General features: G+C 35.1%; 1 protein-coding gene and 1 long non-coding RNA gene across 4 annotated transcripts in view; both read right to left on the bottom strand.

Annotated features, from left to right (window-relative positions):
• DPP10 (dipeptidyl peptidase like 10) overlaps positions 1 to 25,774 on the bottom strand; it is a 1,405,335-nt gene that overhangs the window by 785,583 nt on the left and 593,978 nt on the right. The window lies entirely within an intron of this gene.
• LOC146395792 (uncharacterized) lies at positions 15,335 to 21,284 on the bottom strand. The gene is made up of 3 exons (XR_014830005.1): positions 19,680 to 21,284; positions 17,808 to 19,335; positions 15,335 to 17,527 (listed from the first exon to the last, which is right to left on the bottom strand). It is a non-coding gene; the product is annotated as an uncharacterized LOC146395792 (long non-coding RNA).

Genomic DNA, 25,774 nt, shown 5'->3' with positions numbered 1-25,774 from the left:
ATTTTTACAAGAAGGAAATTTCTTCTTAGAAGGCTTCAGTCTATTTAAATTGTATAACAAAAGGAAACTAATTAACCCTAGTACAAGAAGCACTAATAATTAATGCAAGTTTGTTCAACTACTCACCTTGATAGCAACTAATTCAGTGAAAGGAAGAAAAAATACAATTTACAAGAAGACAAATGGGGAAATGCACAACTAGTGTGATGATAATTATTTTGATGATATAAGGAGGAAGAAGAGAAGGAAGAGGAGGAGAAGGAGGAGAAAAAGGAGGAGGGGGCAGGGGAAACAAGTCATAGGAGAGATATGGCAAGTTAAGGAAGTTGAATCTTCCACTCTACAACTTGATCCATTAATGGTTTAGTGCCAGGAATGAATAAACTAATACAATTTGCTCTTACATTTCTGAAAGCAACCCAAAACTCCATAGTGGTAAAAGTTTATAGACAAAGCATGAGCACTTTTAAAAGAATTTTAGCATCAAACTTATAATATCAGCATGTGAGAAAAAAATAATGGCAAACAGACCCATGCTTTATTTTAAACACTGTACCAGTGGGGAACAGCACCTTAAATTGTAATTGTGACTATGATTTCACTACCAGACCACCTACAAACTAATCTACCTAGTTCAGTTTCTCAAATAGATTTCTTATACCTCTATTAGAATGACCTATGAGGATCTTATCTAGTAAATCATCTGCTCAAAATTCTTCGATGGTTCTATTGGTTGTCTGAACACAAAACACTAAGACCTTTTCAATTTGGCTACAATAACCTTTCCAGGAACATATGTACCTTAAACAACAGTCAATCCTCAATTCCCGTTTTCCCCTTCTTTCTCCTTCTGGAACATTTTACACTTACTTCTTTTGACTGTGGACTTCCAATTCATCCACCCAGGTACAGGTCGTAAATGACCTTTATAAAATTTCCCTCAGTGAAGAGTAAAGTTACAGGGAGTAAATACATATAGTGTGATAGCCTCGCATAGATCCATGATGATAGAATTCCATAAACCAAGAAATGTGATAACTCAAAAATCAATAGCACTAAAAAAGAAAGGGGAAAAACAAATATGCAATAACCACCAATCCTCCCAGTCAGAATAACTCCTCTCTGAAACATATCTCTCTGTTTCCTATCATCACAGTCTGGTTTGTAATGTAATTTAGTTTGTTTGTTTTTACCACTATGTAATAATCTTCCTAGGGAAAACATTGGTTTATTGGTTTACCCTTGTACTGCTGCCATGCCTTTTAGATACCAGGTTGTTAATAAATATTTTTAGATTTGAATTGACTAATTCACTGTCAACTCAGGCTGAAGTTTGCTCACCATTTAAAATGAGCAAGACTGAAAATATCACAGAAATTTTAGCTGTATCTAAATTATTACAATTTCTATTTATTTGGTTCAAACAAAATGTGAGAGATAATACAAAAGAACTTACAAAATAGAAACAGACTCAAAGATTTTGAAACTGAATACATGGTTACCACAGGGGAAAATGTGGGGCAGGAGGGATAAATTAGCACATTGGGATGGATATATACACACTGCTATATATGAAATAGTTAAGTAACAAGGACCTATTGTACAGGACAGAGTAGTCTACACGAGACTGTGTAATAACTATATGGGAAAATAAATCTGAAAAAGAATGGATATATTTACTTTGCTATATAACTGAAACTAACACAAATTTCTAAGTCAACTCTATTCCAATAAAATTTATTTTTAAAAATAAATTATTCTTTAAAATAATTTTAATTATTTAAATTACTAAATATTTAGTTAAATAATTATTTAATTATTTAAAATATTTATTATTTAAATATTTTAATTATCTAATACTTTTAAAGAATAATTTAAAAATAAATTATTAAAAATAAATTATTCTTTAAAAATAATGTATTCTGGAAGAAGAAGGGCTGATTATAAAGCATACAATTAATTTAATCATCAAGAGGTCATATGTGACCTTTTCACAAGTTTTATATTAGTGACATAGAAGAAAGCCAGACTGAAGATTATAGATGAGAGAGTGTAGATAATATTGGTGGTACATTATTGATAAAGAAAACAAAGGAGTTCCCATTACAGCTTAGTGAGTTAAGGACCCAACATTGTCTCTGTGAGGATGTGAGTTTGATCCCTGGCCTTGCTCGGTGGGTTAAGGATCTGGTATTGCCTCAGGATGCAGTGCAGGTCATAGATGTGGCTCTGATCTGGTGTTCCTTTGGCTGTGGCATTGGACTGCAGCTGCAGCTTCGAATTGACCCCTAGTCCAGGAACTACAATAAGCTCTAGGTATGGCCATTAAATTTAAAAAAGAAAAGAAAGGAAAAATATTTGTATTATGGAGTGAGAGGCTTAAGGAAAGAGTTTTTAAACTAAGGAGCAGAGTTTTGAGTACGGATGCATGCCTAGAACATAGGCCAAGTAATGGTGTATGAGAAAAAAAAAAAAGGATAATTTATGATATAATGTCCTAAAGTACTTGAGAACAAGGTATTAGAAAAAGACACAGTCTTAACATCTTGCCGTCTCCTTTTATCTTTTCTCATACATAGTTTACTTATTCCTTGTTGGTAAAGAGAGAGAGATAATAATATTATATACAAAAGGGCCATTTGATGCCACAGATATATGTATGCCTCCTTAGTTGCAGAACTGGATGAGAGATGGGGTTATATGTTGACATTTGGAATGATTATTTTAACGAATACTCACATCAATAAAAATAAAAAACTGCTCTGGCGCTATTCAGTTTATAAAATTTTGTGAGTACCATTTTCTGAGTGTCATACCAAGTATTCAATTGTGAAGATAATTAAGACCTAGCCTCTTAATGCAAGAAACATAGCCTTGGAAATTATTACATAGAGAATGAATAAACAACAAAGTCTTACTATATAGCATAGGGAACTATATTCAATATCCTATGATAAACTATAATGGAAAAGAACATGAAAAAAAATATATAAATGTACAGGTGAATCACTTTCATGTACAGCAGAAACTAACACAACATTGTAAATCAACTATACTTCAATAAGATAAATTAAAGCAAACAAACAAAAAGAAAGATAACCTTGGATTAGCAGTGAGAGAAAACACCCTAATAAGATCCAAAATAATTCTGGCTCTTTCTACCTGAAAAAGGTTAATAACAATCCCTACTAATTCCAGTATAAGAAAGTGCTTTACAACTCTAATTTCCATTCCAAGGTAAGGGCAACTTCAAAGAAGTGCAACCATTCATAATTTATGTATAATAGGAAGGATGAAATTCTAAGGGAAGTAATGGATTACACAGCCAGAAATAAAATAGAGGAGTTTCTGTTGTGGCTCAGCAGGTTAAGGACCTGACATAGTCTCTGTGAGGATTCATGTTCTATCCCTGGCCTTACTCAGTGGGTTAAGGATTTGACATTGCCACAAGCTGCCTCATATGTTGCAGATGTGGCTCAGATCCAGTATTGCCATGGCTGTGGTACAGGCCGCAACTGCAGCTCCAGCTTGACCCCTAGTCTGGAAAAAACTCTGGTATATTACTTTTCTAGCAGCTTTACTGAAGTATAATTTGCATACCATAAATCCATCCAGATAAGTGTACACTTCAGTGAGTTTTTGACATGTAATTTTTTTTTAAATCCTTAAAGGCAATTAGCAAATCTATCTGAGAGCAGTGCATTTGTAAAAGTCATCTTTCGACTTGCAGATAATCTTAAATGCCTAGATTTTCATTTCTCCTGCTACTTAATGATGCTATTTATTTGTATTATTTACCTTTATGTTATTAAATGATAGGTTGGTAATTTCATTGTTATTTTTATGGACTTGTGTTTATTCAATGAGTTAGTCTTTAAATCTGATTGGTTGTGGCAGTTAAAATAAAATCATGATTATGCCCTTGGAGTAATTTGCAAAGATTCTTATATTTTCTACATAATTATATTCAGAAGGGGTTTATGAGATGGAACCTCAGGGAAGGGGGTGAAAATAATATTGCTGAGAATTCTAGAAAGAACGTGAATGCAGTGACCTCCTCCTTAAAAGCTTGCTAAGCCTTAATTAAGTTTTGTGGTAATTACCATAAACTCAAAGCCCAGCCCAAATTGAAAAGAAAACCTACATTTAGAAATAATAGCCATGTTGATGTCAATTTATTACACATTTAGATGCTTTTAAAGGTTTTTGGAACAGGTTTACAGGGCTTTAAATGAAAGGAAAATAAAGAGTAAATATGACATTTATCAAAGCATCATATTTTACTATTCAATCATTTTAGCTTCCCAACAGACAGGTTCACTCTTAATCAAAATTATTTCAGTTGCTGCTGTAGGTTTGTCTCAAACTATGATACTTGAATTACATGGAAGCATTTCAATTACAAAGGCTACTTAACCATGTAATTTGACAGCCACATCACAGAGTATATCTTTAGTTAATCTGACTCTGAGGATCATGGCCTCCTATTTAAATTTTTCAACTTCTGAACATTCATAAGTCCATGCATTTATCTTTTTAACTACTTTTATAAATCTGTTTTCCCATTTTAATTATTGCTATGTTATGAATAAATCTGAAGACTATCAAATACAATATGCATTTCATGAAAGGATAAAACTATATATTACACATACACTGTTTTATACATTTATACACACACACACATATATATATACACATATATGTACACACACACACGTATATGTATATGACTATATAACATTCTTTCATTATGTTTTCATTTACTACTTTGGGGGTGTTAGGTCCAATTTAACTCCCCCCAGCCTGTTTGTCTGTTCTAACGAACATGCAAAGAACGTGTTCAGTCCTGGGCTATTTCTCTTGACCAAATTCATCACCAATTTCATTCAATTTACATTTACAGGGCACCTACTATATGCCAGGCTTTTTATTTAGCACAGTCCAAATGGAGGAAGGATGGGTCCCTGCTCTGGTCAGGTTTACAGAGGAACAAACAACATATATGTAATTAAATAAGCAAGATAATTTAGGTTATCTGAAATTGCTATGAAGAATATAAACAGCATGATGTGAGTGGAAGTAATTTAGGGACCCCCCTCTTTTTTTTGTCTTTTAGGGCGATACTGGCGGCACATGGAGGTTCCCAGGCTAGGGGTCGAATCAAAGCTTAGTTGATAGCCTACACCACAGCCACAGAAACATCAGATCCAAGCCACAATTGCAACCTGCTCCACAGCTCACTGAAAAGCCAGATCCTTAACCCACTGAGCGAGGCCAGGGATCAAACCTGTGTCTTCATGGATACTAGTCAGATTTGTTTCCCCTGAGCCTCCAGGAACTCCAGGGGGCCCTCTTTTAAATAGCCATATAGCAAAGCCTTCTCTGAGGAGGAGATCCTGAAGGGAGCTCTTAATGGGATTGAGCTTGTCATTCGAAAGGTTTAGCAAGAGCATTTTGATCAGAAGAGGGTAATGTACAAAGACTGTGAGATGGAGAGAGTGCACGAGCTAACTGGAGAGCTAGAAGGAGAACAGTACAGCTGGAAATAAGTAAGCATGGGAGGGTGAAGGGAAATGAGAGAAAAAATGAGATGGGGTTAGAGAAACAGAAAGTTATTCAACGTCATTGGGCCTTGAAAAGGAGTTTAGATTTTATTCTAAGGTCTAGAAGAATGCAATGATTTTTCTTTCTTTCTTTCTTTCTTTTTTTTTTTAAACTAAAATAGGTTTTAAGCAGAGGAATGATAGGATCTCATTTCTAACTGAAAACTCTCTGGAGTGTGTCATGGAGTAGACGTTGGCGGGGTCATGGAAGTGGAAGTCATGGGAATTGACATACAGCTGCGGCCTTGGCCATGGCCTAGGTAAGAGAGGAAACTGGGGGAAAGGAAATGGGGAGCGGTGGCTCCATGTTAAATTTATTTTCATGGTGAACCTCAGGGATTCCTAAATGGCTCTGATGTCAGAGTAGGGAGATGAGGGCAAGAAGAAACTAAGATTAATAGTAGGTTTTGGACAAGAACATTGGTGCCCAATGGCTTTTGTTTTTATTTTTGTTCCTTTTTCACCCTTTTTAATCTCTTGCTCATTGAGAATTTAGCAGAAAAATACAGTAAACAATATAAAAGTTATTTTAAATGGATTTGATATTACTGACAATTAGAAGGTCTTTTGATTACATTTAACACATTTTAATCTATGAACTTATACAAATAATTTTCTTGTTTTCATTCTTAACACATCTATGCAACTGACATACTCTGCTGACCTGCAACTATGTCAATTTATTTTCCTTTTTGCTCAAATGTGTTACAAACTGCAATCACCTCAGACAATGTTCTTTCTCAGTCCCTCTGCCTTTTTGAATCCAAAGGAAGCAGTCACAAATGTGTACCGGGCTCACCCCACTCCACAACCCAGGGTTTGTATTTTAAATAAAACATACATATTCTATCAGAAGGATGTGAAAAATGCAGCTAAGCACCAGTGATTTAGATGAGAAAACTTATCCTTTTCTGCGTTATTTGTCCGGCAGGAGTTTGGAAGAAAACAACTACATCTCTTTATGGTTCAACATCTAGTGGAGCAAAATGGAAACAAATTAGTTATTGGTGTGGCCTGTTAAAGTATTAAATAAGTCAAGAAACCAGAACTTCCAAGTGCTGACCAATGGCAGCAAATTAAACTTACAAAATTGGGGTCCATCTGTATCTGCAGCTTTCTATGTCACTTGATTCCAAGTATCCATTTCAAAGCTATTTTGTACGGAGAGGCCATGTAGCTTAATAGGTAAGTCAGAGCATGGCCTGTTAAATTACACTATATGGGTTAAAACACTAGCTTTATGCTTACTATCTGTATGGCATGGGGTAAATTACCTAGACCCTCTGGGCCTCAGTTTCTTCAACTCTAATCTGAGCATAATAATGGGATCAAACTCTTAGATTATTATGATAATTAAATGATTTAATATGGGTGAGGCAATTTGAAAAGTGCATGGCTAGTGTGAACTCAATATTTTAAGTATTATCTATTTTTAGCATTCTTTTGCTTTTTTTCCACTCTTTTAGTTATTCAGTCTACTGGGCAGTCCTCTATCCAATAGTAAAATTTTCTGACAGCACTCAATTTCATATAAATGATGAAAGCCTTTAACCATGTGTAAAGGCTAAAATGACCTAAGGGGAATGCAATTTATATTATAATGGCTTAATGGAACCAATTATATTATATCAGCATAAAATTTTTTGAATAGAAAATTGTATTCACCAATAAAAATGTCCCATTTTTCAATGAGGATGTTCATATGCTAACTGTTTATTAGTCAAGATTCAAGAAATTTTCACCAGTTAGTATTATGTTTTATGATTTTTAATTCAATATGCATTAGTAAGTTAATTCAGAAGCAAGAAGAGCTTTTGTAATATGACATTTAATTATAAAACAGTCTTAAATGTAAAGCATCTAAGGACTGTGTCAAACTTCTCAACAAATGAAACTGAATCTTTCTAGGGAGAGACTGGATCGTCTGGTAATTCTGATGTAAAATCACGGAAAGGAAAGTTCTGCAACAATGAAGACCATTGGCATTCTCTTCAAATCCAATTTTCATATTCATTTAAAACAAACACCAAATTAATAATCAAATGTATAATGGACCATTAGCCCTGAATAGTGTCATTAATATTGCTTCAAAGAAAATGGGTTTTGATAACAAACCTAAAATCATTGGAAGATAGGAGATGGAAATGTTTTAGGAGGATAATAATGCTTAAGTAATACAAACAATCTTTCAGATTTGAAAGTTCAATTTGAAAATTACATTTGAAGTAGAAAGTAATTTTGATCTTTAATATTTTCTTATTTTGCTGTACCTCAGCAAAGTTTATTTTGTTTGTTCTGTTTCGTTTTTGTCTTTTTGCCTTTTCTAGGGCCACTCCTGCTGCATATGTAGATTCCCAGGCCAGGGGTCCAGTTGGAGCTATAGCTGATGGACTATGCCAGAGCCACAGCAACGCGGGATTTGAGCCGCATCTGTGACCTGCACCACAGCTCACGGCAACACCAGATCCCCAACCCACTGAGCAAGGCCAGGGATTGAACCCGCAATCTCATGGTTCCTAGTCGGACTCATTAACCACTGAGCCACGATGGGAACTCCAGTAATGTTTTAAAAAAGGTTTGTACTTATAACAATTAACCAGTGTTTTACTACAACCACCCCTACTGCTACAATAATAAAATGTGTGAGATTAGTATTCTGGAAGGTTACAAAGGATTTTACCACAATCTATTGGTTCTGTCCCTATGGGATTTTTACAGATTGTCATAAAATTTGTGTTGAAAGGAAGAGTTGAAGAATCTCTCAAATAAATTGGCATAACTGGTTGTCTATTCATAAAGCAATATAAAATGTTAATGGTCTACAATGATATAAATTAAAATCTAGTTTAGTTATAATGTTTGAGGAAAAACTAATAATTTAAACTAATACTACACTTTCCCCTGTAAAGGAAAACTTGCTGCATGCTATTGAAAGTTTCTTTCTTTCTTTCTTTTGGTTTTTTGGGCTTTTTTTTTTTTTTTTTTTGCTTTTTAGGGTCCCCCCTCCCCCGCAGCATATGGAGTTTCCCAGGTTAGGGGTCGAATTGGAGCTGCAGCTGCAGGCCTACACCACAGTCACAGCAATGCCAGATCCAAGCTGCGTCTGCAACCTACACCACAGCTCAGAGCAACACCACTCTTTAACCCACTGAGCAAAGCGAGGGATTGAACCCATATCCTCATGGATACAAGTCAGTTTTGTTACCACTGAGCCACAATGGGAATTTGCTCAAGGTTTTCTTAATATGACAAATATAATCAACTTGACTGCCTATGTTATTCTGTTACAACCAAAAAAAGACATTATGTGTTTATATAAAAACTGCATTTATTTAAATAGTTCTTCTTGAAATAAAGAACAAAAAGAATAATGCATCGTTCTATACTACAAATATAAAAGAATTTAGATTGGGGCCGGGGGGGGGGGGGCATGCTCTGTACGAGGAAGAGAACTAATTTGAGAGATAACTTTTTCACATTTGAAAGATTTATGTGCATGGGATGGCAAACATCTGTTTACCAAACATTTGTTCTTCCCATCTTCCCTATGAATTGTCTTCCTCCCCTTTGAACTGCAGACCCCTACCCCCTTAGTTCAGGATGGCTTATGATATAGCCTTAATTGACAGACTGTCTGTTAGCCTCACATCTTTAAGATTCCTATACATATAAAATTAATTTTTATCTCTTGTTAATCTATTTTTTGTCAATTTGATTATTAGACCAGCCAAAAAACAAGGAAAGGAAGAAGGGAAAAGTTTCCTCCCCAAAATTATCATAGTTGACAATTTGAAGTTAACTATTTTAGAGCTTTTCCTTATATTTATAACAATATAGGGTTTATACATATATATGTATGTGCATATATATATACATGTGTATATCTTTTCTATAAAAATTATAACTAGATCTGTTCTCTGTCAACTTGTTTTCAATAAAAGATAAATTTTCATACATTTTCTTATTTTTCAATGAACTTAAGTAATTCATTCTATTGGTTTCACACAATTTTGGTTTACCAAGGATTGACATTGAGGTTGTTTCCAGTATTATTTTACTGTGACATACATTTCTTTATGGCCTGCTTGCAAAGACACATTTGAGTACCAGTGAAGGTTTTTATTAAGACGGAGTCTTAGAAGTAAAATCAATCAGTTAGTGAATTTGAGCATTTAAACTTTTGAGAAATATAGGCAACTTGTTCCCTGAAATGGCTGGGCCAATCTATTCTCCTATCAATAGTATATGATATCCAAAACATATGATATAACTTATCTGTGGAATCTAAAAAATAGGATACAAACAAACTTATTTGCAGAACAGAAACAGACTCACAGACTTGAAAAAAAAGCTTATGGTTACCAAAGGGGACAGGTTGTGGGGGGAGTGATGGATTGTGGGTTTGAGATTGGCATGTGCACACTATGGTATATGGAATGATTGGCCATTTGGTATCTACTGTATGTGGTGGGAATGCTACCTAATATTCTGTGATAACTTATATGGGAAAAGAATCTGAAAAGGAATGGATGTGCATATATATATAATTGAATCACTTTGTTGTACAGCAGAACTGATCACAATATATAAATGAACTATACATCAATAAAACTTTAAAAAATGAAAAAAGTTAAAGAAAATAGTATATAATAGTGCCTGAGCTTGGGCAATTTTGGATTTCTATTTTAGGAACTGGCCTAATCATATTCTATACTTATATTTTATAGTATTCTCTTGTATTTTTCAAATTCCAGGGTCTCCTTTTAAAGTGTGGCCTTTTCTCTTCTGTATTTTGTATAGGTTGTAGATAACTTTTGCAATTTGTCACTTGTCCCTGAAATTTGCTTATGGAATCCTGGTAACTGTGGAATAATGCCTCTTAACCATATCTTTTGGTGTTAATATAATTTAATAGTGATGTTTAAGATGTACTGTGAGTCATTTATAGATATTATTAGAAAGCATATGATTTGTGAACATTAATTATTAAAAGATGACTAAGATTAGGTTCTTAGTTATTCACATAATGTTATTCTTTCCCCTTGCTTTCATGTGTCTTCCTAGATACTGAGAATAAAGCAGCAAAACAGACATACAGACACACACTGCCTTCACCTCACTGCCCTTGGAGGGGTGACCTGATTGAAGAATCAGGAAAAATGATGGAAAGTAAGGGAATAGAAGTTACTTTAAAAACAAACAGAAAAATTTAAGGGAAATTATTCTTATTACAGTTGATTAATGAAGATTTAACACACGCACACACAAAAACTCACCAGGTTGTATAAAGTGACTTTAAAAATAGCACAGAAACTGACAAAATTTTCTTAGGAAGAAACCAACTGGCATTTGTGCCAGAAGGCAGAACATTAATATGTATGATTGTGTCCACCTATATCATAACAGAAATATATACTCAAAGTTGTATTTTATAAGTTGTAAGTGATCTTTTGCCACAAATTCCATAATACATTTACTAATGTAGCTAATTAATTTTTATCATTTATCATTTATTCTTTACAGTAGTGCATTCATGCAAAAATTTAGAATGGGCCTAAAATAAACCTCCTTTCAGGGCTAAAAGTATACCTTTTGTAATAAAAAACTTTCATATTATGAGATTATATAGCCGTAATATTTACATGTTATTAAGTATGACAGACTGTTCAGTAATCACCCCTAAATATCAAGCACCTTAACTCAATTGTGATAGAAATTTAAGATAACTGAGCACAAGTCCATAGGTAGACTAGGGAAAGCTTGCAGAACCATAAACTCAAATATAATAACAAACATGATTGGAAACAAAACAATAGCACAGGTTAAAAGAAACATCAAGAATGGATATATGTATATGTATAACTGATCTACTTTGCCATAAACATGTCACTAATACAACACTTTAAGTCAACTATACCTCATACATTTTTTTAAAAAATTTAAAAAAGAAAAATCAAAATTGGCATAAAGAGGGGATCTGTCACATAATTAAAACTAAAAATTCCTAAGTGAAACATTCTGTTCCCTGGTGGCTCAGTGGGGTAAGGATCCAGCATTGTCCCTGATGTGGCTCAGGTTGCTGCTGTGGTGCAGTTCATTCCTTAGCCCAGGAACTAATGCATGCTATGGATGTGACAAAACAAAACAAAACAAAACAAACAAAAAACTGTCCTGATCATCTTGATTCTCTTTCCCTATGTGCATGTTAACATTTCAATAAAGTCAGATAATGGAACTTCCCACTTATTTATTTAGTCTTTTTGTCTTTTTGGGATCATACCTGCGGCATATGGAGGTTCCCAGGCTAGGGGTTGCATCAGAGCTGGAGATGCGGGCCTATGCCACAGCCTCAGTAATGCCAGATCAGAGCTGCGTCTGTGACCTACATGACAGCTCACAGCAACACCAGATTCTTAACCCACTGAGCGAGGCCAGGGATTGAACTGCATCCTCATGGATACTAGTCGGATTCATTAACTACTGAGCCACTACGGGAACTCCCCTTCCCACTTTAAATACTACAGCTGGAGTGAATTTCTGCAAAGCACTACTGCAACATGGCTCTAAAATCCAACTGACTTACGAAAAATAAAAATCAGTTGGACCAATAAAAATACATGGTGATATTATTTCAATGAAAGAAAATGTTGCCTGTTTTATTTATCTGGGAAATACAGGGCTGGGTGTTTCTCTGTGTATGAATGTGACAAAGTGCCCTGATTTGTGTGAGATAAACCGTACTGAATTATATGGTCCAACAACACAGAAATGTCAGCAGTGTCATAGGGGTAGATGTGAGGGGGAGAAAACAGTTACAATCTCTTCATTGTTGATGGTGATGAACATGTATGAAATAAAGACTCCCCATTCTCAAATTAGTCACCTTTTATTATTGGTAAAATGACCTTTGAAAAGTCATAGAGGAATCACTTAAATATATATCTATATTAAAATATCAGTATCATTATTTTCTCTTTGAAAATGAACTCAATTTTTGTTTTTAAAGTTCTTCTAAACCTCAAACCAGGACTTGGAAGAATGAGACTCTATCACCACAGGACATCATGTAAAAATTGAAAAGATTGGGGAACAGTCAATGAGGTTATTTTCTGAGGAAAGAACAAGGAGTAATGTTTTGTGCTTTACTGGAGACTATGTTCTGAGATTCTTGAGTATCTCTTTGTAGTAAAACACTGCTATTTTGCACTAGCTAGTACTTTTCCTGTGACAATTTTATGAACAGTGTGCTCTTAATCTGTAAAGAAAGCTTGGCTATCTAGAGCAGTGATTTTCAAAGTGTGGTACCTTGGACAGGCAGCATCAGCATCATGGCCATGTCCCAGACCTACTAAATGATAATCATGGATTTTGGAGCCCAGGAATTCATGCAAACAGATTTGTTATACATGCTAAAATGTGAGAACCACTAGCTGATCTCTGCAATATGGTAGCCACTAGCCAGACACATGATATGTTCAAATTTATATTTCAGTTAATTAAAACAGAATAGAATAACTCAGTTCTTCAGTGACATTAGTCATGGTTCAAGTGTTTAATAGCTACATTTGACAAGAGGCTACCATAGTGGAGGGTAAAGACTCAGAACATTTCTATGATCATATAGAGATATCTGTTGGATAAAGTTGACTATCATAGCAATGAACCAAATTACTCCTGAATTTATCATGCTACCTTCAATTATTCCAAAACTTTTTAAGACCCTCACTTTTTTATGTTCTTCTCTTTACTTCATTTTTGTCATGATCAGTATTACATTAGGGAATGGAGAATTTTGGGTCAAGATGTCAAAAGGAAGCAGTATTGCAAAACTTTCTCTCCTAAATTTGCAAAAAGGACAAAACCAATCAAAAAGAAACTGCTAAGATTCACCAGCAACAAATAAACACAAACATCTAAAAGAGACAGTCAAGGAAAGCAGAGAAATCAGAGCGAATGCAAAGAAAGATAAAGAGACAACGAAACAATTAGAAGATGATAGACATGGAAAGTGAACAAAGAAGATTGAACATAAAGACCATTGAAATCCAACGCATAGGATGGAAATCCAACACAGTAAAAATCCAACACAGAATGGAAAATAGTAGTGAGGAAGGGGTGATATAAGGAAAAATTTTCTGAAGTGAGGACGCATGTAACCTGTAGATGAAATAGGTACAATAAATAAATATTGGAAAATGTTATAACTGAACAACTAGTTTGTATATACATCCTAGCTAATTTTTTATTGAACTTCAAAAACAAATAAATAAATTTTACTGTTTTATAGGCAGAAAAAAAGTCACACAGGAGAAAAAAAGCAGGCTATTTTCAACCTTCTCCACTGAAATACTGTATGCTACAAGACAATGCAAAACTATCCACAAAATTCAAAAAGAAAAGTAGAATTTAGTAATTCTGTGTTATTTATAAATATATTGCCATTCAAGCAAAAAGACAACAGGGGATGCTCAAATATGCTGCTCAAATGTGAACAGTGAAAGCCTTCAGGAAATATTGCACTCATGTTTTTCTTGGAAAAAAATAAACTGCCCAGTGGTGAAATTCAACTAGGAGATAATTTAGAATAAATTACTAAATAAATGGAGACACCATGGTAGGAGAGCTAATGGTAAGCATTGAATTGATATAGATATGACAAATAGACAAAACAGTAGGAAAAATTATAGACATAGAATTGTATACAAACGCTGAACAAAGCAACACAATTAGGAGGAAAGGTAAGAGAAAGAAATAGGGAAAGAAAAAGTGTTAATAACTTGTCTTCCATAGCAAAGAATTATCAGACACTGTAAAAATGCAATGTGTAGTTTAAATTGGTCACATTAATAATCCACGATTTTCAAAAATTTTCTGAGCCATTTTTTAAAAGTTTATGTAATAAAAAGCATTTATGTAAAGTTCAGCAATTTTTCAATTTTCAAATTATTTTCCTTCCATTAAAAAAAAGTAAAATTTATTTTTTTTAAGTTTATTTAACCTTTGTAATTGAAAGTTAAAAGTACTCTTTTAAAATAACTGGCCACTGAATTTAAAAACACTGAGTTAAAAAAGGAATAAAATGTATATCAATATTTTTATGTTAACCTAAAAGATATTTTCAGTAGTCACTGTTCACTAGTTATTTGATGGAGGATAAATGTTCCTTCTTTGAGTACATGCCCACTAATTTAAGTTGAAAATTTTCTTTTCAGAATAATCATACCACTGCATGTTTTCTACAATTTTCAATTTCATTTTCTTTACAGAAGAGTAAGACGTTAACATTAAAAATGTTTGCAAAACAGTCTGATTGAAAATCTTTCCAGATTTTTTCTTAAATCATATCCATGTTTTAAAGTTGCCTCACATACTAATTCTCAAAAAAAAATTTAACTTAAGCCTCTCAAAAGCATTCCATTTAGTTTTCATAAATACAACTCATACTCTTCCAACTTCATGCTCACCAACTTATAAGACATTTCATTAAAATATTAAGTTGGAATAACAAGTATAACCTGAATAAATAGGTTTAGGAACAAACCTATCTGACTTTTAAAGTACAGCTCAACATACAGTATGGTTATACTAGACAGGTACTTACTGACTGAGCATCTATACTAAGCCACAGCCAGTCACTTAAATGGACATGTATGCAGACTGCCTCCAACTGTACTCCTATGAAACATTAACGTAGAGCATGTACTCATTCTTATAAATTACCTCTTTGATTTTTTTTTTTTTTTTTTGCTTTCTTGGGCCAGACCCATGGCATATGGAAGTTCCCAGGCTAGGGGTCGAATCAGAGCTACAGCTGCTGGTCTACACCACAGCCACATCAATGCAGGATCCAAGCTATGTCTGCAACCTACACCACAGCTCCTGAGCAAAGCCAGGGATTGAACCTGCATCCTCATAGATATTAGTTGGATTCACTTCTGCTGTGCCATGATGGGAACTCCCTTCCTTGGTCTATTTTTGTTATATATATTTATCTAGCTAGCTAGTCATTCTTCTATATGCATATATATACATAGAAGAATGTTGGAAATTAGATTTACTAAAACCCCCACAGTGTTAATATTTGCAGTAATCTGTTTCACTACTTTATCTTTCTATGTACCTATCATTTATTGCTCTATTTTGTTACCACATTTTTTACTATATATATTTTACTAATATTATGTTACTACTCATTGACTACAAAATTAAAAATACATAAACAAAATCCAAAGCAGAAACCAAAAATGCAATAAAAAGCAAAGCCTGATTGAATTTGGGATGCTGGAAAATAGGCTACATTGGGTAATTTTGGTCATGTGCTTAGCACAAATTTACCCCTTCCTCCTTCCAAAAGAACATTAAGACTTCTCCTCTTCTTTCATGGAGCCCATGAGCTTCAAAGGAATATAACCAGCAAATTCATTTCTCTAACCACAGTCAGTATTAAGGGTGGACATGTGACTTAGGCAATTCAATCAACTTAAATCACAGAACTCTTTCTTGAATAAAATGCTTGATAGAACCATTCTTCCTCAGCCTTTTGATATATAAAAGAAAACATATAATCCTAGTTGCTGATAGTAACCATCCTTCATCCACAAGAAAGATCAATATAGGACAAAACTGGAACTGTGGGGAAATGTGGTCAATCTTTAAAGGCATTGACTCAAGGAAGCCACCAACTCTATGGCTTTCTGTTTTTATAGATTCCTGTTAGGTAAGAAAATACATCTTTTTGTATGTGAAGCTGTGTTAGTGGAATACCTAAAACACCTTCACTGATACATTCATTTGTTAGTTGAGAACATCAGTCCTTAAGGAGATGTGGTACATATGTACAGTGGAATACTACCCAGCCATAAAAATGACAAAATAATGCCATTTGTGGCAACAGGGCTCTAACTAGATTCTCATACTAAGTGAAGTTAAGTCAGAAAGAAAAAGACAAGTATCATACTATATCACTTATTTGTGGAATCTAAAATATGGCACGTATGAACCTATCTACCAAATGGAAACAGACTCATGGACATAGAAAACAGAGGGAGGTGGGGGAGTGGAACGCACAGGAGTTTGGGGTCAGTAGATGCAAACTATTACATTTAGAATGGATAAGCAATGAGGCCCTACCGTAGAGCACAGGGAACTATATCCAATCTTTCGGGACAGAACATGATGGAAGAAAATATGAGAAAAGGAATATATATATGACTTGGTCACATTGCTGTATAGCAGATATTGCCACAGCATTACAACCAGAATTTTAATAAAAAAATTAAAAAGAAAATAAAACTATTAACAAAAAAGGAATATCAATCCTTCTTCCTACATAAATGGCATAAAATAATCAAATTTGTACTTGAGTATAATCACAAATTCCTCAGGCTATGGATCTTCAATCTTGTAAAGCTTCAAAACTGAACAGTGAATCTGTGAAATTCTCATGTTTACACTCCACGGACATTTCCCTAACTTCAAATTAATTCAGTCAGATTGGTTGCGAGTGTGGACCTAACCTTGTCTATATAAACTAACCCTGCTAGGAAAATGAATTAGAATGAGTTCAAAGCTGATGACTCTTCAGGACAACAGTAAAAACTGAAACCCAAAGACTTAGCAATTAGTTGTGATTACCGTCTAAATCAATTTCATCCTAAATGGGGTTTTAACAAAACAGTGAATAAATTACGGAGGGCCAGCTTATTCATAGATGTCTAACTTGGGTTTTAATTGTACTCTTACAATGAGTGATACCAGTGAATGCAGGTTTGCTGGGCTGATTTTCCTAGTGGTTTATGACTAAACCAGAGTATGATCTTCAGCCCTTTCACTACTGCAAATTATTAGTGTGGAGATAAATGGGAAAAACTTGATTGCCTCAATATGAAAAAAATAGACATAAAAATAATCTAGGAAAACAACTATTTTTTTTTTTTTTGTCTTTTTGCTATTTCTTTGGGCCGCTCCCGTGGCATATGGAGGTTCCCAGGCTAGGGGTTGAATCGGATCTGTAGCCACCGGCCTACACCAGAGCCACAGCAACACAGGATCCGAGCCGCGTCTGCAACCTACACCACAGCTCACGACAACGCCGGATCATTAACCCACTGAGCAAGGGCAGGGACCGAACCCGCAACCTCATGGTTCCTAGTCGGATTCGTTAACCACTGCGCCACGACGGGAACTCCCCCAAAAAACAACTATTTTTAACACTTGATTATGTTCTTTAAGAATGAAAGATTAAACATCTAAACATGTTGTCCCTTAGGGAAAAAGGGAAGTAGTCTCAAATTTTTCTTCACTACTCCCTGCTTCTTTCTCTGGGTTTTCTTTGAAATTTCATAGTCTCTTTCCCTCTCTTTTTTAGTAACTACTTTCTCTCTCCAACTTTTACTGTTTAGTCACCACATAGCTAAAGCAGAATTTTGTTTAGATCACAGCAAACTGAAGGAAGGTTGGCATGCATTTAACTCTATGTGAATCAATTTTAATGTCCTTTCTTCCAATGGTGGATTTATAATCTAAATCCATAGCTCTAATGATAGAAGGAAAGTTTTATTCCTTCTAATACAGATTTAAGTCATAAGTGAGCAGGTGGTCATGCTTTTGAGAGGGTATGGAAACTTCCAGGGGACCATGTGATTTTATATATATATACACACATAGTGCCATGTGATTGTAATTAGTTCATCTCTTTGCCAAACAGTAGGTAAAAACCTAGGCAAGTAAGCAATCGAGTTAAATTTTGGCTGTAAAAATTTAGTTTTTTAAAGTGGCTATCATACCATAAATTATGGTATCCAAATATGACTCAAAATTAGAATCATTTTCCTTATCTCTCAAATTGAATGTCAACTTTGCAAAATTGCCGTGAGCTCTAAATGTGTTATTACAAATAAAGCATTGAGTACAGTGTCTGATACAAAGGAGGTGTTCAAATTTCACTCATGTTTAAATTGTGGATATATTGAACCCCAAAGTCTCAGTTACATTTGCAAAATACATTTATCTGAATTATCTGGTTGGTTTGTCTCTGTATGCTAATGATCTCCTAAACATATCATTCTCTTTGCTATCCTTCAGCTCTCTAGACTGGGTTAGATGCACACCACATGTGCAATCTTAATAGCCTGTGTTTAACTCAGTCATCTATCACTTTGTGATATACCCCATTAAGTTTGGAATCCCCTGAGGGCTGAGATCTAGGTACTAGAGATCAATAATTTGGGGATTTGATGAAAGAATAAACAAATTGAATAAATTAATGGCTAACTCCTAATTTAATTTGGAGTGAAATAAACAAATCTGCATTAATAATACAATGTTGCTAAGAACTAAATATTTGCCAATATAAACAGTTAAGTTTAAAAAAAGCTTTATAAATATAAGGAGCTCGGTTAGACTGCCATGTTTTTAGGCAAAAACTCAGATGCCTGGACTTTATCCTTTGTTCTGAGAAAATAATCTAAAGATTATAATCCCGGGGGCTAGGAGATTAGTCACTATCTGGCCTGCCTATAAAGTGTCCCTACCATCAGTTTCTCTTTGACGTATCAGGACAACATACAACTTTCATCAAATACATATGAGAAGAGTTTAAGAAATGAGAACACTACCAATGTAGAGTATTTTCACCTTTATAAGAGGAGGCTTTTAAAATATGGTTGAGTTACATAGGCCCAAACTGCTAAATATGAATTTGATCAATAAACACCTGTAGTATAAAAACCTCTAGACTTATAAACTTATAACTGGAATCTAATATCCAGCACAAATGAACATCTCCTCAGAAAAGAAAATCATGGACTTGGAGAAGAGACTTGTGGTTGCCTGATGGGAGGGGGAGGGAGTGGGAGGGATCGGGAGCTTGGGCTTATCAGTCACAACCTAGAATAGATTTACAAGGAGATCCCGCTGAATAGCATTGAGAACTATGTCTAGATACTCATGTTGCAACAGAAGAAAGGGTGGGGGAAAAACTGTAATTGTAATGTATACATGTAAGGATAACCTGACCCCCTTGCTGTACAGTGGGAAAATAAAATTAAAAAAATAAATAAATAAAATAAAAACCTCTAGAAAAAGTCTGCATCATTGCCTCTGAGATATTGTGATATAACAAGAAATATTTATTTCGTCTTTGTCCCCAGGACAGAACTCCTAAAACCTTTGTAATTTATCAAGACTTAGGGTGAGAGGAACATATGCTGTTATTCCTAATAAACTTATTTCTGAATTTATGCTAACGAGGTGACTCTCGGTTGGCATAGTTCAGGATGGGGACTGGGATGTTGGAGGAAAATAACCATGCGATTAGTGGTTTGGAACTTTCAACTCTACTCGCAGAACTCTGGGGAAGGAAGAGAAGCTGGAGGTTAATCATCAATGGCCAATGGTTTTACCAACCATGTTTAGGTAATGAAACATCCATCAAAACCCAAACGAATGGGTTTGAAGAGCTTCTGGGTGAGGTACTACAAACTCCTGCTCTTTGGACCCTTCTAGACCTCATCCCACATACTTCTTCATCTGGCTGTTAATTTTCATCCTTTATAATACCCTATATATTAAACCAGTGATAGTAAGTAAAGTGTTTCCTTGAGTTCCATGACTCATTGTAGCAAGCAATCAAACCTCAGAGGGAGTTATGCGAACTTCATATTTGTAGCCAAGTTGGACAGAATTGTGTGTAACCTGGGGACCTTTACATTCAGATAGCATCTGGGGTGGAGGGACAGTCTTATAGGACTGAGCCCCTAATCTATGGGGTTTGGGTAGTTAGTGTCAGAATCACTTAATATGAAGAAAAACTCTATACATCTGGTGTTAGAAGTGTTGTGAGTTGAGAAACAGTTTTTCCTTTTAGCCTTTGACTTTTTCTTCATCTAAGCCATATCTAGATTCACAAGTCCCAATTTATTTCCCCATTTTAACCTTCCACTCATTTCACCATAAAGCTATGACTAAGACTGCCACCAATCATGTTGGAGCTTGTGCATGCTCTAGGCTAAGCTTGGCCATAGGCTGCCTTGACTCTGCCCAAGTTTCCAGGTTTTCCCTCTTATTGCCTGAATCTTTACCAAGTTGGGCTTGGACATTCAACCACACTTGAGGAAGAATCAAGGCTGGAAGAAGACTGATTTTTGGCTATAGAGGGTAGATTCCAATGATGTTTATTAAGGCAATTGATACCAAACTCTAGAAGGACAAATTCTGATATCTGTTGCTTAAAACAATTCAAATTTCAAAATCACTCTGTAATTCAGTGAGGGTTGGTAAGAACTGGGTGGTTGGGGGTGATCTGTTTTTGTTCCCTGGAAACAATTCAGAGCCAGGCACTTCCCCTACATCCTGGGAATCCTCTACATTCAGCCAGATAACAAGAAAAGGGGGTTAGGATGCTTTCTGGGCTTTGCCTGGAAGAGGCACATGTTCCTTGCACTCATAATGCATTGACTAAACCTCAGTCATATGGCCACACATTACTATAAGGATGCTGGAAAATGTAGTTGAGCTTGGGCTCAGGAAGAAAGAGGACACAGTTATTAGCAAGCCCTGACAATCTGCTACCTGTAACATCTCAAAAATTAGATAATCCTCAGAAGGATCAGTCTCAGGGGGATGTAACTTTGTAAAACCATCCTCCCCAAGTTCATTTAATTTAGGGTGTATGTATATGTTTCTATCCTGGTTGTAAACTCTGTGCAATGGAAGAAAAACAAAATTCAAACAATGAACTTATAAAAATACCACTTAAGGAAGCCATGTGAATCCCTTTGTATAGTTAGTAATCTCTTCGAAAACAAGTAGTGGTCCCATAATTTACATAGGCCTTAGAGTGTTATGGAGTTTGATTGCTTAAAGGAATCACACATTTGCTGTAATAATGCGAGTCTAATATGAGTCCACATTCCTATTTGAAAAATATATTCCATGAGCCAGAAATGTTGAATCTTTGGTGGGTCACCTTCCCAGTGATTCTATTAATACACCAAAAATGAAATATAATTTTTGTAAATGTGTCAGTTTGTCCAGCTGTTGGAGATTAACTATAAAGCATTGGTTTAATATGGCCCCAAGGAATGAACCACACAACAAATCTGAATTAGACTGGTTGGCTTTGATGCCCAAAATATGTAATTTTTGAGATAATTACTAAGACTTCAACCATTGTTCAAACTGGAAAGCCCTGTCACAACACCAGAAGACTAGTTGTATTGCCCTAACAAAGTAATAAGCAAATATTTCCAAGGATCACAAAAGGGTATCAGGGAAAGGATCTGAATATTTGGAAAAAGTTCCACATAGCTCAAGAAAAATAATTTATGTAAATTGAGAAGTCTTATTGAAAAGTTAGTAAGGGTTTCATTTTACCATATGAAGAATGAAAGTATAAATATTCTATTATTTAACATAGTCATAAATTACCTGCTACAAAACAATGTATCCTATACACAGATTGTTGTGAATTGTTGTAAATTGTTGTGAATCAGATTTGGACATGTCATATTACCTGAATTCAGAAGCCATTTTACTCTGGAATAACTTACTCAGTCACTCATCCTCCGAGAATATAGAGTGAATGTAAAATAACTGGACTGCAAAGATAAAAGGAAAATATCCTTACCATAAAGGACCCTTCCTTCTAGAGAAGAGTAATAAATGGAAAAAATAATGTGATTATGAGATGCCTATTAAAACAGGAGTCTCTATGAAGGTCAGTGGAAGCAAAATGACAGTCTCCTAAGCCAGCCTACTAGGGGAACCAAGTACTGCCTCAGTCTGAGTGTGAAGAGTGAATTATATTATTTGTTTCTGTCTGTGTAGCAAGACAGGGAAGAGCAAACAGAGTAGTAGAGGTGAAGACATGAAGATATGAAAAAAGCAAAACTCTCCTATAGTAAGGAAATAGACTATGTAAAGAATTTTAGACAGCATGCTTAGATAAAGAGGACCCAATGATAAATTATGAGAGAGAGCATAACATAATGAGGTTTATTTGGAAAATCCTCTGAGTAGCTGGGCAAGAATGGTTTGCAGCAAAAGCAGTAATTTTCTCCTGCTAGGTGCATAAAGAATCACGTTGAGTCCTACTTCTAGGGCATCTAAGTCAGTGTGCCTAGGTGGAGGGCCAAGAATTTGTGTTTCTAATAAGCTCCCAAGTGAGATACCTTGCTGGTTTATGAACCATACTTTGTTTATTACCGAACTAGAGGCAAGGAAAATGCCCCAGGAATAATAATGATACCTGAAATAAGGCAGTGGTGATAAGGATAAATAGAAGCTGAAGATGTTTTAGCAGATGGAATAACTAAGACTGATGGGTCTCAGGTCCAATAAGGAACTTTGAAGACATGGAGAAAAATCCTTCTACCTCACTGGGATGTACACATTGCTCAGCTTTTCACTATCCTTCATTTTCAACTCCCTTTCCCCTTTGCCTCTCACTTTTCTTTTTATCTTGCTTACATGATTAGTCATAATCACTCCTTTGCATGTATTCTCACTGCCTTGCTCCACGTCATTGTACTTTTTTTTTGATTTGTGTTACTTTATTAACCTTCATACCGCATTACAGCATAAACATATTGAGTGACTGAGAGTTAATGTTAAATCAAATACATGAGCTAAAATGTTCAAAATGTATTTCCTAATGAATACCAAAGATGACGTGCATGCATAGTTATATGTACATTAGATGTTTTAGGTTTTTTTAGCTGATTTACAATATTGTGTTAGTTTTAGGTATACAGCAAAGTGATTCAGTTTTATATATTTTTTGATTCCTTTCCACAATAGGTAACTACAAGATATTGAATATATCATTGTGCTGATTTTGATATATAAAATTCTTGGTTAAACCCAGCCCCATGACCATATTTTATTTGCATTTCATAACTGGAAATTGATAACTGGAGAAAAGCAGAAAGCATTTATGGTTGGGATGCTTTAATTTTATTACTAACTTCCACTAGGTCCAGAGTGTAGTCTGATAATCATATATGTTCTTCTGACCCATTATCTCTCTTACTCCTACATCATCTTCTCTATCATTAGACCTTCAGTACCAGCCTTAGCCCAGATTCAGACTCCATTGAGAACCTAAAACCACTCAGAAGAGCCTATACTGGCTCTCCTCACACATCCATCTTCTTTCATCCATCCTCAGGGCATCCTGTGTATTTACTCTGTTCATTCCCCTGCTTCCAGGGAGCATAGAACTCAGGAAAAAGACCTCCATCTATGAACCAGGAAGAAGGCCTTCACCAGACACAGAATCTGCCAGTACCTTGATTTGGACTTCTCAGCATCCAGGACTATAAGAAATAAATTTCTGTGAATGGTAAGCCTCCCAGCCTGTGGGATCTTACCATAGCAGCCCAAACAGACTATGACAAAGGGCTTTCTACAGACTCCACCCCTGAAAATCCCTTTCCTTGTTTAGCTCTGCCAGGTCTCTGTTTTAAACCTTCCACTTCATGTTTATCTCTAGGGCTCTGCTGGGTCCTCAGGATTCGATCTTCAGGAAATCTCTTGTGACCAGACTCTCTGGGTGAAATCACCTTCTCACTGCTTTCTTGGAAGTCTCAGGTAAGTCCCCTGGACTCTCAAGCTCAGACCAGCTCCTGCTGAGGCAGCCACAGAGAGGGCTGAAATTGCCTTTACTCTGAACCCTTTGCTTTTTTCTGCACCTAGAGTTTTAATAACAGAGCATTAACATTGGCACAGAAAGTCAGCCTGGTTATAGAGAGAAGGGAATCTATAATATGGTGTTTTAGTGCCCCATATAAAATTTACATCTCTGGTTGTATGTATGACATAAATCCCCTCCCCCCCTTTTCTTGTACATTCAGTCTAATGATTAGATCCCTGGGTTTTGTCTTTTTTTCCTTAGGTATTTTTCTCACAACAAATTATCTTTCTTATTCTTTCTTTAAAATAGATGATAAGTCTGGACTCATTCAACAGCTTATAAATTGTGAATTTAAATACTATTTATTAAAATGGCTTGAATATTATTTAGACTGAAAAATTCTCATTTGATGTTTTAACTTTACAAATAAAAGACTCTTTGAAAAAAAAACTGATGTTTTAGGAGGCTCAGGAATATTTTAACTCCAGTTTAGACATGTTTGGAAAAATGTTAGTTTACTATTAAAACGTTAACTAAGAAATAAATTATATCCATTACTTTTTACTAAGGGAAGAATAAATCAGTATTTTGACTTGTCAGAATCAGCCAGACGCTATTTTAATATGCTTAACACACAGCATCTACATGAATCTTCACAACTATCCATTATTAACCAGATTTTACAAATTAATTAAATAAGCACAGAGTGTTTATATGACTCCAGGCAAATCCTCCATTTAGTGACAAGGCGTGACTTGAGCCTAATTCTTCTATTCTTGGTTCCACATGCCCAAACACTGCATCTGTGGTGATGCAGTTGACCTATGGTTTCCAGAATTATTTCTTATATATTTTCAGTTTGGAGGGGCCACCTGAGGGACCATGCAAGTTATTGCTGACCTTCTGGGAGCTGGGGGAAGGCAGTGGCTGGGCCTGCAACTGCTCCACCTTCTCCAGAATCTTTCTTTAGCTTTTCATCTTTCCCAGCCAGATAGGAGCTTAGGTTTTCAGCCTTCCCAGTCAGATAGGACCTTAGGTTTTCATAGAGGACTCTTGCTTCTGCAGATATATATAAATATTCCATAGATGGATTCCCAATGTATAGTCCATACATATATAGCTTTTACATATTCATAGATATAATCCATGTATATTATATATGTGTATATGGATAAACATAAAATCTCTCTGTGGTTCTGCTTCTCTAATTGAACACTGAGTAGTCCAATACTCCCTTATAAATCTGATTCTCCTGAAATAATAAGTGCCTTATGGACTTTTATAGATTTTCTAAAGTTGAATTCTTCTTAAAGAGACCCCTGTTTTGAACCAGGGTTATTTTCTTTAGTCCTTTCTTTTAGAGGAAATATAAATGCATGAATTAATGAATGATGGATTTATGAAAATCTTTGACATTTGAAATGAATACGTTATGTTGACATATGAAATGTTACTACTTTGTTATTTCAATACATCCTAGAAAAAACAAGTCCTTTTAGTTTGGAAGAGTCCTGTAAATTATAGTCACCCATTT

The sequence above is a fragment of the Sus scrofa genome, chromosome 15 (assembly GCF_054392235.1).
Source record: "Sus scrofa isolate SSC_HxYL_T2T_F1_AM1 chromosome 15, Sscrofa_HxYL_maternal_Yorkshire_Landrace_v2.0, whole genome shotgun sequence".
Taxonomy (NCBI): Eukaryota; Metazoa; Chordata; class Mammalia; order Artiodactyla; family Suidae; genus Sus; species Sus scrofa.
The sequence above is the reverse complement of the archived record's forward strand: the minus strand, read 5'-3'. Positions and strand labels throughout refer to the sequence as shown.